This window comes from Acomys russatus, chromosome 2 (genome assembly GCF_903995435.1).
Source record: "Acomys russatus chromosome 2, mAcoRus1.1, whole genome shotgun sequence".
In the NCBI taxonomy this organism is placed as follows: domain Eukaryota; kingdom Metazoa; phylum Chordata; class Mammalia; order Rodentia; family Muridae; genus Acomys; species Acomys russatus.
Window position 1 is genome coordinate 21,929,507 of NC_067138.1, and position 14,166 is coordinate 21,943,672.

The following is a 14,166-nucleotide window of genomic DNA, read 5'->3' on the forward strand; positions in this document are numbered from 1 at the left end:
CTCATGTTCACACAGCAAGAACTTTACCAACTGAGCATCTTCTCAGCACCTAACACAGAGGAGTAACACTCTTCATTCATTCATTCATTCATTCACATTCATTCATTCACTCATTCTGGGCTATTTTGTACATCCACTTTGCACCAAGTACCATTAGTCGCCAACAGAACCAAGTTTGGTTCCATGTGGACAAGCTTCTGTTTCAGGACTGCTTGCTCAAAAGGATCCCTTTGAGGTTCTTAGAGGTCCCTGTCAGGATATAGACACCACCACATGCTTTCTCTTTCAAACTCACAAAGTAAAACATTTTAACTGCAAAGGGTTCTGACTGCAATTTTCTCCACTTCCCAGCATCTTGTGTGGTGCTTTAATGGCTGCTGGTTATCACTGGGACAGAGCTGGAGAAAGCTGAGTTAGGAGGCATTCAGGACAGCTTGGCTGGGATTATTTACCTGACTCATAGTTCCTTCCACAAGGAGTTAGGATATTTCAGTATTGTGGTACAGCAATGGTTTCCAAAGCATTCTTCCCTGCTTGCCCACTGCACAAAACTTTTCCAGGGTAAAGGGCAGGTGTAGGAGCAGAGGCTATGATGCAACACCCCCATATCCTGTTCCTCCTGACTGGGAGTGTGTGTGGTCAGAGGGAGCAAGCTGTAAATGCACAGAGCCAGAGCATGTCTGGATAATAACTGTCAAAATGACACGACTTAGGCTGTGTGTTACAGAATTTCATAAAGTTTTAAATTAACAACCGAAAAGTGTACAAGCCATTAGCAATAATATATTTTTGCTACAGAAATGCTTTTCTGAGCTCCCAGGAACTCAAATTAGATCAGTCATGCTAGAAGCTACAGCAAATTTTCTATTCTCTTCAGAGAAAAATTATATCACAAAATTATCATAATTTGCTAGGCAATCAAAGGCAATGCCATAAAAATTATGGGACAAAGGATGGAACTAGGTCATACAATAATATCGTATTCTAACTTTTGTAAGGCTGCTCTTTATTAGCGTTTAACTCGTGACTTGTTCTTGTTCTGATATTTGGTCAATATTAACTTTGACTTCTTTTTTATCTTCCCATTTTTATTATTTTTCTTCAAGAAGGCTCTTAACTTCAGACCCTAACATTTCTACCACTCCAGCGGCACCAGCCTTCTTTTCCTACTACAGGCAACAAATGATTAGACGAAACTCTGGGCCTTTCTTCAGCTGAGTCTCACAGATAACAAAAAGCTTATATGTAAAATTCTGTATTTCATCTCTGTATTAACTTGTGTCTACTATATACTAACGTCAGGGTTTTAGACATTTAGTCTTCTCTTAAGCAGCTTTTGTACATGTAACCCTCCTATTTAAGATGCTTTGTGACTCTCTTTTGTTTGGTTGGTTTTTGTTTTTTTGAGACAGGGTTTCTCTATGTGGCCTTGGCTGCCCTGTATCACTTTGTAGACTAGGATTGCCTCAAACTCACAGTGATCCCTCTGACTCTACCTCCTTGGTACCCTGGGGTTAAAGATGTGCATCACTACACCCCAGCCATGACACTCATCACAAATTTGACTTTTAAAAAACTCTCAAAACCTCAGGACCTTCTGTATATTTGTTCATTTACAATAATTACAGACAGAAACATCAGCTTAGTTCTAATTGTATCTTCAAACCTTCCAAGGTCTAATAACTCATTTATTGTTGATTCAAATTGTAGTACACTAGTCTCTTAGGGGGGAGATTCATTCAACTGAACCTTTAGGAGGATGCTGTGCCTCCTTAGGGTCACATCAGGTAGTGCTGGTGCCAGAATAAGACTGATGTGGGACTCAGTATGACTGCTGGGGTGCTATACTGGATTTCTTTTCTTTCAGACCACATAGAGTCAGAGGTACAGATGTTATGTTTCATAGTTAGTCATTCTGTGCTCTGTGTGTGTTTGTGTGTGTGTGTGAGAGAGAGACAGACAGACAGACAGACAGACAGAGACAGAAAAACAGAGACAGAGAGACAGAGACAGAGAGAGAGAATGGTCCTGGCTATAACAACACAAAGAGTTTAATACATGGAAGATCAGACTGCTAATAAATATCTCTATATTTTCAGCAATAGTTGTCATAAAATAGTATCATGTGTATGTTCATCTAAAATGCAACTCTTGCCAGGTGGGTGGCACATGCCTATAGTTCCAGCACTCAGGGAGGCAGAGGCAGGTGCATCTCTTTAAGTTGCAGGATAGCCTTGTCCACAGAGCAACCAAGGCTACACAGAGAAACCTCACCTCGAAAAGAAAACAAGACAACAAAAAGGTTACTCTTACAAGGGGTTCTCAGTATTTATCTTCTCACATTTGAAAACTCCTGAGTGAGGCTCTGTAATAGTTTAAATCCTTTTTCTGTGTCATATTTAATACTCAAAACTAAAAGCTATGCATATAATATTCACTGCCATCACTGAACTTATGGGTGAGTATTGACACTCCAAAAGTAGCCAAAGCAAAGGCTTTCAATTATCTTAAGCATTAATTATATCGCTTGCATAAATATGACCCTTTTAGAATGCTATTTATAGTTAGCATGATTATTAACTTACAAAAATGAAGGATTTGGTAAACAGCCATCTGGAATCTAAAGATTTGTATCAGAACCTTCTGAGTTTTAAAGGCCAAGTGTTGCACAACAGTTTTGACTGGTAACATCGTTGCTTGGAGCTGTGACCTCCTAACAAACACTGTGTGTACACTGGCTAACCCTGAAGCACGCATGCGTTCATTTGCTTAATTTGTACTAGTTGAACGCCAGTGGGTTTTGCCTGGAAGTACACATGTACGTCATGGGCACAGCATACATTTCTTTCCTCTATCCTTCACAGCTCTGGCACTGCCTTTAGTCATGGAGAGAAGGCAAAGAAAAGTCCCCAAGGGCACAGCACCCTGCAGAGTCTCAGGACACCCTGGGAAGACTATTATTTTGATAACACTTCTTCACATGAATGACATCTTATGTAGCTTTTGATTTATATTTAGGACTGTACAGGCTTAGATCTTAGAAAATGAAATCATTTCCTCCATTCAGGGAGACTCTTGGTGACTTCTCCTTTAATTAAAAGCTGGGTCACTTTGTTCAAGTGACTATTGGGAACATGTTATTAGGAAGTTAATCACCTGTGCTCCTTGCTGCTGCTTTCTTAAGTGGCAGTTACCTGGGTAGCATTCAAATTGTGGAAAAGTGCCCAACACCTATTCTGGGCCCAACATAATAACGGAGTGCAGTACACTGGACATGAGCCACTCTGGTGCCGCTTCCTGGTACCCATGGGCACACAAGTGCTTTTTTTAATGAGTGGTAGACACTTCTGATCACTAATTTCACACACTTCAGAGCTGTACTTCTTTTTTTATTATTATTAAAGGTTTATTTATTATTATATATACGGTGCTCTGTCTGCATGTACACCTGCAGGCCAAAAGAGGGCACCAGGTCACATGAGATGGTTGTGAGCCACCATGTGGTTTCTGGGAATTGAACTCAGGACCTCTGGAGGAGCAGTCAGTGCCCTTAATCTCTAAGATGTCTCTCCAGCCCATCATCTGTACTTCTGACCCATTAATTTTAACAATATTTGAACTACAGTCACAGCTCTACCTGTTAGAAAGATTTAAGTGCCTATGCTCGGTTTCTAAATCTCTTTCTTCCGGGCTTCTTTTGTGTGTGTGTGTGTGTGTGTGTGTGTGTGTGTGTGTGTGTGTGTGTCCCCATTTCTTCTGAAAATAATAAAAAGAAATCTATGAATCAGCTATCTTAGATGAGAAAGGCAAGAATTGAGGCATGAAAATTAATTTAATAAGGACACAGGGTAGAAGGATTTTTAAAACGTGGTCCAAATCTTGCTGTTTTCATAAGCCCACCCTGGAGTAAATGTCACAGCTGCCAAAAAATGATTGTTTAATGATTTGTGATAGCCTCTTAAGGTTCCATTAAAAGTGGTGCATCATTATCAACCTCAAGTGATAAGGTTTAACTTCCATTCCCAGGAGATGGATGCGTGTATGCAATGGATCACGGGATCTACACAGAACATCTCATCCCTACCCATATCCTATTTTTAACTGCCTCTCAATCTCCCCTTTCTATTTTGCTAATGCTGTCTCTTGTCTACACTGCTACAACCCTTCTGTTCTGCCTCTTTTTAAAAGTGCAAATGAAAATGGAATTATCTGAATGATTTCGGTCCCTCGTGCCTTCAGATGAGGTATACGGTCTTCATGGTACATCCACGGCTTCTGCTATACACTACAACATGCTTCAAGGGCCCTGCTTATGTTCTCTGCACTTACTGGCCACAAGTTTGCACAATCTGCTCCTCATATGCTCTAAGTGGGCGCTGGGTTAAGTCACAGACTCCATCCTATTCATCTGGACATTTAAGAACACAGATATTGAAGAAATGGTTCTGCATAGGGCTGTGACCTTGAACAAGTTGTATAATCGCTTTACATGTCTTCCCCTATAAATGCAGGTAAATGATAGTGGATATCTCAGAGTGGGTTTTTTTTTTCAGGATTTCATAAGAATAACATCTTATTATTTATCATAGAGCTATCAAATTTTGTTAATGTGATCACTGCACCGTCCCCAATAGGCAGAACTGCTATCTGTGTTGAATGCAGGCTTTTTGGAGTGCTGCTCAGTAAGTACACACCTTATGAAAAAATCATCTGACCCCCACCAGTGCTATGCATGCACTCCTAAAAGACAATTCATTTCTTTTCAGTCTAGACCTGGCATCATTTATAAAAAGGGCCTGCTTATTAAATCTATTCAGAAACAAGGCAAATGCATTGAAAAGACAAAAGATATTGGCAGAACCAATAACTGGTTCTCTAATAGTGCGAATGTTAAAAAATGTGGTTTCATTTCCTTTCCTTTAGATCCAATCATTATTCCCCTCCACATCTGCTGGCTAACTTTTCTGGGTGAGTTTTGTTTTTACGTGGAACATAAATATTACAGTATACTGCTTAATTAGTCTTCGCTTCATACTGTTGAGAAAAGTTTGCCTTGAATAAACTCATTGGCTACAATACAGCTGCTATACAAAGCCAGCACCTCTGTTGATTCTGCTTGGAGTCACTTCACTTAGAAGCCCAACTCTTTGGCTATTCTCCTTCCCAGTATTAAACTGCTGCAGTTTTAACTTCCCAGGGCGGATCCCTTTTCTAAGACTAAATGCCTGGAAGGTGGGGGCACTCAGAGCCCCCACAGTAACATTCTATAAATAGCCTTTTGTATTATCAATAAAGGAACAAAGGTTAACACCTGCCTCTTCTCACATCCTAAACTTTTGTCTTTATTCTACTGGTTTTTTCTCTCTCTTTCTGGGAATAAAAACTTCCTCTGCTTGAATTCAAAGGGAACTCTTTTGTTGTTTTTGAATGAATTTCTATGAGATTGCAAGGGAGGGTTCTAAAAATAAGCACTAACAAGATCTGGTGTTTTGTGTTCTTCTCTGTTTCTTATATAGCCCTCCCTTTTTTGTCTAGGATGAATGCTTACTGTGACTTCTGGTAGTTCCTGCAATTTCCTCTATTTTGATAGGTTTACATAGTAATTTTAAGTGGCTGTGTTTTGTGGGCTGGGGGTACTAGTGCAGAGTGCTTGCCTAGCAAGAATGAGGACATGAGGTCTGTATCTACTACCCTAAAAATAGAAAAACCATTCAGATGTGCTTCATATTTCTAACTCTGCAATGAAGATACTGAAGGATTCATTCTCTGACCCACAGAACTCTATGGAACAACCAGAAGTGCCTGCAGTTGCTAGGTCCTCTGCCAGTGGTGCTCACATATGCTGATTATTTAATCTTCACACGCCCACTGTAACAAAGAGCCCATTACTTCCATCTCATCCAAGGGGCTCACAGAGATCAGGATATGCAATATTTACTTTAAAGCAAGTAAGTAACAAGAGCCAACCATTTTCTGATTCAAAACACAAGACCCTGTTCATTACATGCCATTCTTCTCAAATAGTTAATACCTTTAGAGGATTTGAATTCCCAACATCCATAATTCAACAACCGCAATCTTGGGCTCAGCTCAGCACTTGTATTTTATATGCATTGTTTTGGTAGCGATGAATCCAGGAAACTCAAATTGCTTCTGGATTGATATAGACCTTACTAAAAGTCCTACTAAAATGCCCTCAGGATGAGAGGGGAACCTGTTTTCAAGCACACTGAGGTGCAGCGATTGTAAAGCAATCAGATAATGGCGATAAACAGACAGGCTAATGTGTTCCTTTCTACCGGGGAATTGTGTTCTGCTGTAGAAAGTGCACTGCTCTGTGCAATGCATGTTCACTCCTAGCTTTGAATTGTCTTTAACCATGGCACACAGAGCACCGCTGTGTGAAGTCCCCTGGCAAGCAGAGTGAAGCACCTGACTGAAGAAACAAATTTGTTCTTGTTGCACGGCTCTGTTTCTCCTCCTTGCTTTTATTACCTTACACTGAGAAAAATTGTATACCTGGGGGCAAACGCAGCATGTTAAACACCGATCAATCCCCAAGAGGCTGCGGTGGTTCTCCGCAGTCAGAGTCTCTGCAAAATTAATAAGGAACGACCAGATGCTGACCTATCGATCTTTCTCGCCCCATTCACCCTTAGAAATGCTTCTATGACAAATGAAAAGCTTGACACAATCACTTCAAGTCAATGGGGATTTCAGAAAGACTTATGTAATAGAACCCCTTTTTAATGAAGCAGACAAACATTTTTTTTTTTTTTTTGCGTGTGAAAAACTTTCCAAAACTAAGTATAATTTAAGACAGTGTTTTTTTCAGGGGCATCTACTGAGGTTTTCAACATTATCACTTGACCCTCGTCAGACAGTCTTGGTGAGATCTGCCAGTGATATCTAGATTGGATCATCAGAGAGCAGAAAGGCCAATGGACCAGCAAAGACAGGACAGGCAGAGCCCAGCCCTGGGAACAACAGGGAAGCAAGAGTGCAGAGTGATGAGCTATAGCTAGATCCTGGCAGCAGAGAGAAATTGAATACTCCACTCCCTCTACCTATCATCAGGCCAAAAAGCACTGCAGGTTAAGGGGGCATGTTTCCAGCATTGCACAGGGAATTAAACATGAAATTTTCGTTAAAGATAATGACACCTTCTAATAAAACTCCCAACACAGACTCTTGAAATTCTCCATATATTTCTTTTTGTTTTGTTTTTGCTTCTTTGTTTGTTTTAACACAGGGTTCCTCCGTGTAGCACTGGCTGTCCTGGGACTCACTCTGTAGACTAGGCTGGCCTTGAACTCAGAGATCTGCCTGTCTTTGCCTCCTGAGTGCTGGGATTAAAGGCATGCACCACCACTGCCGTGGCTATATACATATACATAATCTTTATACCCAAGCTTAAAAACCAGCCACAGGGCAAAGACATCCACTATCATTACAGCGTGTTCCTCACTGGCCCTGCTCACTGTGAAAGTCAGCATCAAGGAGCTCACTGACATGTGGCACTGGGTAAGGCACTTTGAGGAAGCGTTCTCTGTGCAAGGGTGTATAGGAACAGGTTAGGGCCGTTAACCCTGCACACCCACAGGCATGGGTCTGCTTCTCCACCACACTGTACCCTTCCAGGCTCGGATTCACTCTCTCCCACGCATTTCATCTCTATTTTGCTTTGGGGGTTTGACTGAATACACTGGCTATCTATCCTAGGCAGCTGCAGTTCTTTACCCCCACCATCTGGTCCTGTTTGCCATCTCACTTCTGTCCTCATCCTCCATAGGTTTCCTGATGCCGTGAGTACATATGGAAGCATCACAGCACAGTGACGTAGCTGATGTCTCCTGACTCAGTTCATCTAAACCATTGCATAGGCCTAGGTCACTGTGTTTGTTTCCACACATTCTTGGTGGCTTTCGCTGTGTTTGGGTCTCAGGTGTCTAACCAATGGGTGCGTGCAGGTGGCACAGGTTCGGGTACCGAGCAGTATCAGGAAGCCTATGCAACTATAGGTGACTTATCTTCCTGCTCCTACAGGGGACAGCTGATTGTTCCCTTCTCCCCAGGCCTTTTCCTACTCATCCCTGCCCTGTTCCTAACAGGAAAATTTAACCCAGCTCCAATATGTCTCCTTGGAGCCTTATTTCCTCTGTTTTCTAATCAGTTCCATCTCTGTTTTACAATCGCTGGTAACTTAGCTCACATATTTGATCCTTGTTAACTGTGACTCTACCAAAGGACATCGAAAATCACCACCTAACAAGTTAATTCAACATCCTCTGCACAATCCCCTAAAATTGTATATATATATATTTTTTTCCTTCCTGTGGAGACTCTGACTCTGTATCCTTCCCAGGTGGTCAGCGAGAGTCATCAGTGGCTGATTCGGGATGTGAGCCAGACTGAATTACAAGCGCGGCAAAGCTAGAAAGGCTGCATTTATTTTGAGTCACTGTGTCCATTCCTCACAATGCTTCCCGGCCCTACCTCTCTTTTCTGAAATAACCAAGTGGTTCGCTCGGTTTCTGACCGACATGGCTGGGTTGCCCCAGGTGTGGCTGTAAGAATTCTGGCGGGGGCGGGTGGGGGGTGGTGCTGGTATTTCTAGCTGTAGGCGGGCAAGCCTTATCTAACTGGCTACAGTTCCAGCAGGCGGGCAAGCCTTATCTAACTGGCTGCAGTTTCAGCAGAACATGAAGGCAAAGCCCCGCCCCTGAGTGCCCGGACGCCTCTGCACTACCTGCATAGGTCAGAACAGCAGGGTTTCCCCATCTTTCTACCCCAGGACTCATATGAGAATGTTGGACATATTGTAGTAACCTAGACATTTTTATTTTAATGATTAAAAGCAGTTATGAAAAATGCTAATTTTACATATATTGAAGTTAAGGCATGTTTGACCAGCGTCATAGAAATCCTAATGTCACAACTAGTTTCTTGAAAGAAGATGTTACTCTCAGAAACCCTGTGTTATTAACTTTTGTTCATGATGCAGGTGATTTTAAGAAAATAACGGTCATTGCCAAACCAAATAATGCCATGCATTAATTTATCAAGATATGTGTCAAGTAAAGGCAGTCTAAATTACAAGACAATGACATCACTTGTAGACATGAACACGTTTTTAAGGAAAACAATTGCTGCTTTTGTCTCCTGTCTTTTAGGGGAGAATGGAACTACTATCATGTGTGAAATATCTAAATTCCTCTGTTTCTTTAAGAGAATACGTACACCTGTATTATTTATCTGATTACCAGATCAGCAGAAATGTCTTTGCTTATTGGAAAATTCTATGATATTTAAATTACTTCTAAGGAAGTGAACCCATGAGGCAAATTAACATCTGTGTTATGAAAAGGCAGCACTTCTAATCTTTTGCCAGCACACTGATGTTTTGAGCCTCTTTACTAAAGTGTACAGATTAGAAGATAATTGTAAAACTTTTTTTCCTTAGAAACTAATGTTTCATATAACCATCTTTTATTGATTTAAAATTCAAACATTTTCCCTGATCTTGCTATTAATCTCTTAAAGTATTTTCTGCACAAAATATAAATGAATACATCTGAAACTTTTATTTGCTTGTGGAGGTATTTATTATTTTCTGTCCCACACAGAGATTCCAATCTTCCTGTGGAACCCTCTACAGTGAACGATGTCCACTGACATATTTTGTGTCTTTATGGGTTAGAATAGATGAGGCTTCACTGCCTGCCTCCTGGGACTCTCTGCTTACCTAAGTCAGGTTACCTTGAATGTTCTACTTTCATAAGAGACTACATTACCTAATCTGAACCTATTTGTCAAGTTGTCCTTTGATGTCATGTTAATGGCAGAATAAATATACTAAGAAAGAGTCCTTCAAAAGCTCAAAGTTGTTGTTACAAATGTGAGTGGATGTTACGTGTGTAAGTGGAAGTGAGTGGAAGGCTTTTGTAACTTTTGAACCAAGAATCACCACACTGCTTATCTTTGAAATAGAAACCATACTGTTGACGGCATTGCTAATTCTAATTTCCTTGGAGGTGTTGTTATGTTCCATGATCTGGATTTGATTTTCTTAACAAATAGTGTAATCATACTTTGGGTCCTGGATCATGGTTGTGCAATCAGGCTTCTGTTGGTGAGTGTAGGGTGGGAGTGACCTTGGGACTCCAACCAACTCTTGGAAAGCTAAATAGGAAAATGCATCTCAATTTCCTAATAAATGCATTTTGCATGTGGATGCTTTTAAGCTTCACTCCTAAAATATTCTCTCTCTCTCTCTCTCTCTCTCTCTCTCTCTCTCTCTCTCTCTCTCTCTCTCTCTCTCTCTCTCTCTCTCTCTCTCTCTCTCCCCCTCTCTCTCTCTCTCTCTCCTTCTCTCTCCCCACAATAATGAAAATAGCCTAATGTTGATTTTGTGTGTAGAAAGCGGTCCATCAGTATTGTGTGTTTTAACAATGGCAACCAGCGGCCTTAGCATGCATTATGCCCTTCTCATACTAGTGGACAGTTTTTCACAAGGAAGAGTATGGTGCAGCTGGAGGTGGGAGCCTGAAAGCCTCGATACAGTAAGGCTCATCTGACAACTTCCACTGCAGGGAGGCCAGGTATACTAGCTAAAAATGGAGGTCCTGATTATTGAAGAACTTCAGTCTCACCAGAAATCATGAGGACAAAGAGCGGCTCCTTTATACAGAAGAATTTAACCAGACACCTCGGAGGCTCATCAAGCCCTAAGCCCTGCACTCAGATCACTTCCCATCTGCTGGCACCACCACAACAAGACCCCGACATCATGGCTCACCCACTACGGAAACTCAGATCAAGACAAGTACAAAGACAAGTTCCTGAAGAGACTCACTATGGTCCCAGGCATCTTGTCTTCACCAGACATTGTTTCAACAGTGTGCTTTCAACATGTGGGCTCCCAGAGTCTGAGTAAACAGATACCAATGCAGTAGAAGGGAAAAGCATCTTTGTGCACTCAGTAAGAGACATATTAGGGACTTTGTAACATTTGTAAGATGTTGATTTATATTTGCTGAAGGGAAAATGGTGGCTGTTAAACAGGGTGGGAGTGACAAACTCGAACAAATCACACACACACACACACACACACACACACACTAATGGAACGGTGCTGCAATAAGAAATAAAAGGAACATTTAGAACTCAGACACAGTCGCAAGCTTTTGGATTGCTTGTAGCAAATAACTGGCATGAGTACAAAACAGAACTTGAAAAGCCACAAAGCTGATTCAATACCATCACACAGTATAAAAGTATCTCCCTTTACAAAGCAGGTAACAACACAGCGTCACTAGCATATGCCTCTACAGGAAAGGACATTCATTAGACAGCAAGAAAGTGCAAATTAAAGCACGACAGAAACATAATCGTGCCTCTATTAAGAATAAAAGGCCAATGATCCCCAATGCCTCTGCAGACAAGGTAAGGAAAGCCAAGGTACTCCACCCTGCTTACTGTGCTATATTGAGAGTAATTTGTTTTGGAGCCTAAACTACACTATATTAACCAGGAAGCTTGAAATTTGTTGACACCACAATTCTAACTAGTGGCTATTTCACTTTTAACTTAAGAGACAGCAACATATATAAAGGTGCCTCCATGCCAGTGCTATGTGCAAAGGCAGGGGGGAGAAAGTAATCATTAAACAAGAAATTAACCAGTGATGGTAGACTCATGAGTGACAGCATTAAATGGTACATAATAGAGATGACGAAAGCAAACCACGTCTTTTGTGCTGCTACAACAGAATACATGAGGTAGGGCAATTTATAATAAATATAGTTGTTAAAATTGAGGCTGAGGAAGAAGGTCCAGATTGAGGAGGCTCCACTTGGTGAGTGCATTAGGGCTGCACGGTCTCCTACTGAAGGCAGATGGGCAAGAAACCAGAGAGCTAAAGGGGTCGAGTTTACTGTAGCAATCCAGTCCAGCAAACTCACCCACTTCCTGTGACATAATGAACTCTTACTAAGACAGTTTTTGCATAGTAAAGCAATGTGCAAATGTCCCATACTTAGTAGAAACCACAAGAAGATTCAAAAGGGGAAAAGTGGGCATACTAGGAGAAAATGCTAAAAAAAAAAAAAAAAAAAAAAAAAAAAAAAAAAAAAGTCCATTACTAAACTACCTGTAATCATATTTATAATTTTTAAAAGGCAAAGTGTCCTCTGAAGAAGAGACCACCCTTAGTCCTCAGTTCTTCTCAATGGCAGCGGAAAGCTTACATATGGTGAGAGGCAGTAGGGGAGCATCAGAGACAAGGACAGGACACTCTGGGAAACAATTCAATGAAACAAGGCCAGGCTAAGAGCTGTAAGATCTTCATAACTCACCTTAAACTCCATTCTCCTGATTTTGCATGCTCATTATTAATCATGCAGATGTTATGCTGATGCAAATTAAGCCTGCCTTCCTTCTAAAACCCACATTCTTGCTCCTAATAATTAAATTTTTGGTCATATCTCCCCTTTAACCAACAAATAAAAATGTAGTAAAGTAATTCAAGTGGACACTATATAGTTTGACTACTTGTCATTTTTTGTTAAGAAATATCTTGTATAACAGTGGATTAACACTGAATTTGTCTTCTCGCTGGGAACCTGACTACAAGCTTCCTTGTTTTAATGCTTCCTGCAGGTGTGTGTGGATCTGCCCCACTTCCTCTCTAGATGTCTAAAGTAGAATTACTAAAGGATTATTTTAGGAACAGCCTTCTGTGGAATTTTAAATTCCAATGTAAATTGGCACAAATTTTATGCTTCTGAAAAAAAAAAAAAGCTAAGCAAGTTCTTCATGGAAAAAAATAAAAATTTATTTGAAAGTCTCAAGTTATTCTGCATAATATAAAAATAAGACACAATTTTCAAATAGGTTTAGATTTAAGTTCAACATCTGTCAACAGTTTAGTAAATATCTTCTGAAGTGTATAATCTAATATAAACTGTTATTGATTTTTAATTGTAAAAGTAGAGAAAATCATACTTTAAAATTTTTTAATGCTACTTATGATTCTAACATAAGACTCAATGAACATAGAAATTGTAAAATAGCTGTCTAATGTTGACAACACTGATAAAACTCTAAAAATATTTATGGAACGTCTGTGAAAGAAGTGGCAGGATGAATTTACTTAAATTTCAGGAATGGATGCAAGGGAAGAAGTGTGCGTTTCTCCATGCAAGGTTAAAAATGTCTATTTGCTTGTTGCAGACCTCTGATGAGTATGATTATGAACTAGGGAAGGCAAGAACACAAAAAGCCAAAGGGATGCCATCTTGTTGGGTCCACCATGGATTTTTTTGCTGTTCCTTGAACGCAGAAGGCATACAAATTTAAAAGTCACCTCCACAGGATTGGCTTAGATCAAAGCCTCTGACAGTTTGATTGCCCTATGAATCCTATTCATTAGTTTTAGATTTCCCAAGTTATATTTTCTTGCACTTAGTTTTTCTTGTGCTTTCATCACTGTTATTTTCATTATTAATTTTACTAATGCTTATGTTGGCCCTGCTTACTATTCATGCTTGTCTCCAAGATGAACACTCTTACTGTATGTTGTTACACAGCACAATACTTTCCACAGACTAAAGACCAAGTAGTATGAATAAATAAGTGACCACGCCCTTCAAAGTCTACATGACCAAACACTAAAAATGTATAGCCTATGGCACAGTTGAGCTTCCTATCCAGAGTAAAAGAAAGACTAACATTCTGCCTTATTAAGTCCAGCTATAAGGTCTCACTTCTGGAAAAAAAACGAGAAGAAAGGAACACATGATCATGAAGCAGGACTTGAGTTGGGATGCCCACACCCATTGGCTGTTGAATCCGACAGAGATCAGGTCTGAGGCACCTGCTTTGGCTGCCCCCAAAAACACAGTTGGCATGATCTCTGATGAAGAGTATGTCGTAGCATATGAGCTCTGGCACCATTACTTTACTGACCACAGAAGAAAGGCAGTTAGCTATCTCAAGGAACATTGATCTCGCGACATTTTGGCTCTAAGGAGTAAATGTCTGTTAAACACCCTGAGAAAAGTGGCATTGAGCTATTTCAGTTTATACAGCGAATAAGAAAGATGTATATTTTATACCTAAAATACTGAGATGGTGATATAGGCATGAGAGAAATAGAAATCTGGG

At 40.4% G+C, this 14,166-nt stretch overlaps 1 protein-coding gene across 1 annotated transcript in view; it reads right to left on the reverse strand.

Moving 5' to 3' along the window:
* Positions 1-14,166, reverse strand: part of Prex2 (phosphatidylinositol-3,4,5-trisphosphate dependent Rac exchange factor 2) — a 292,170-nt gene that overhangs the window by 16,868 nt on the left and 261,136 nt on the right. The window lies entirely within an intron of this gene.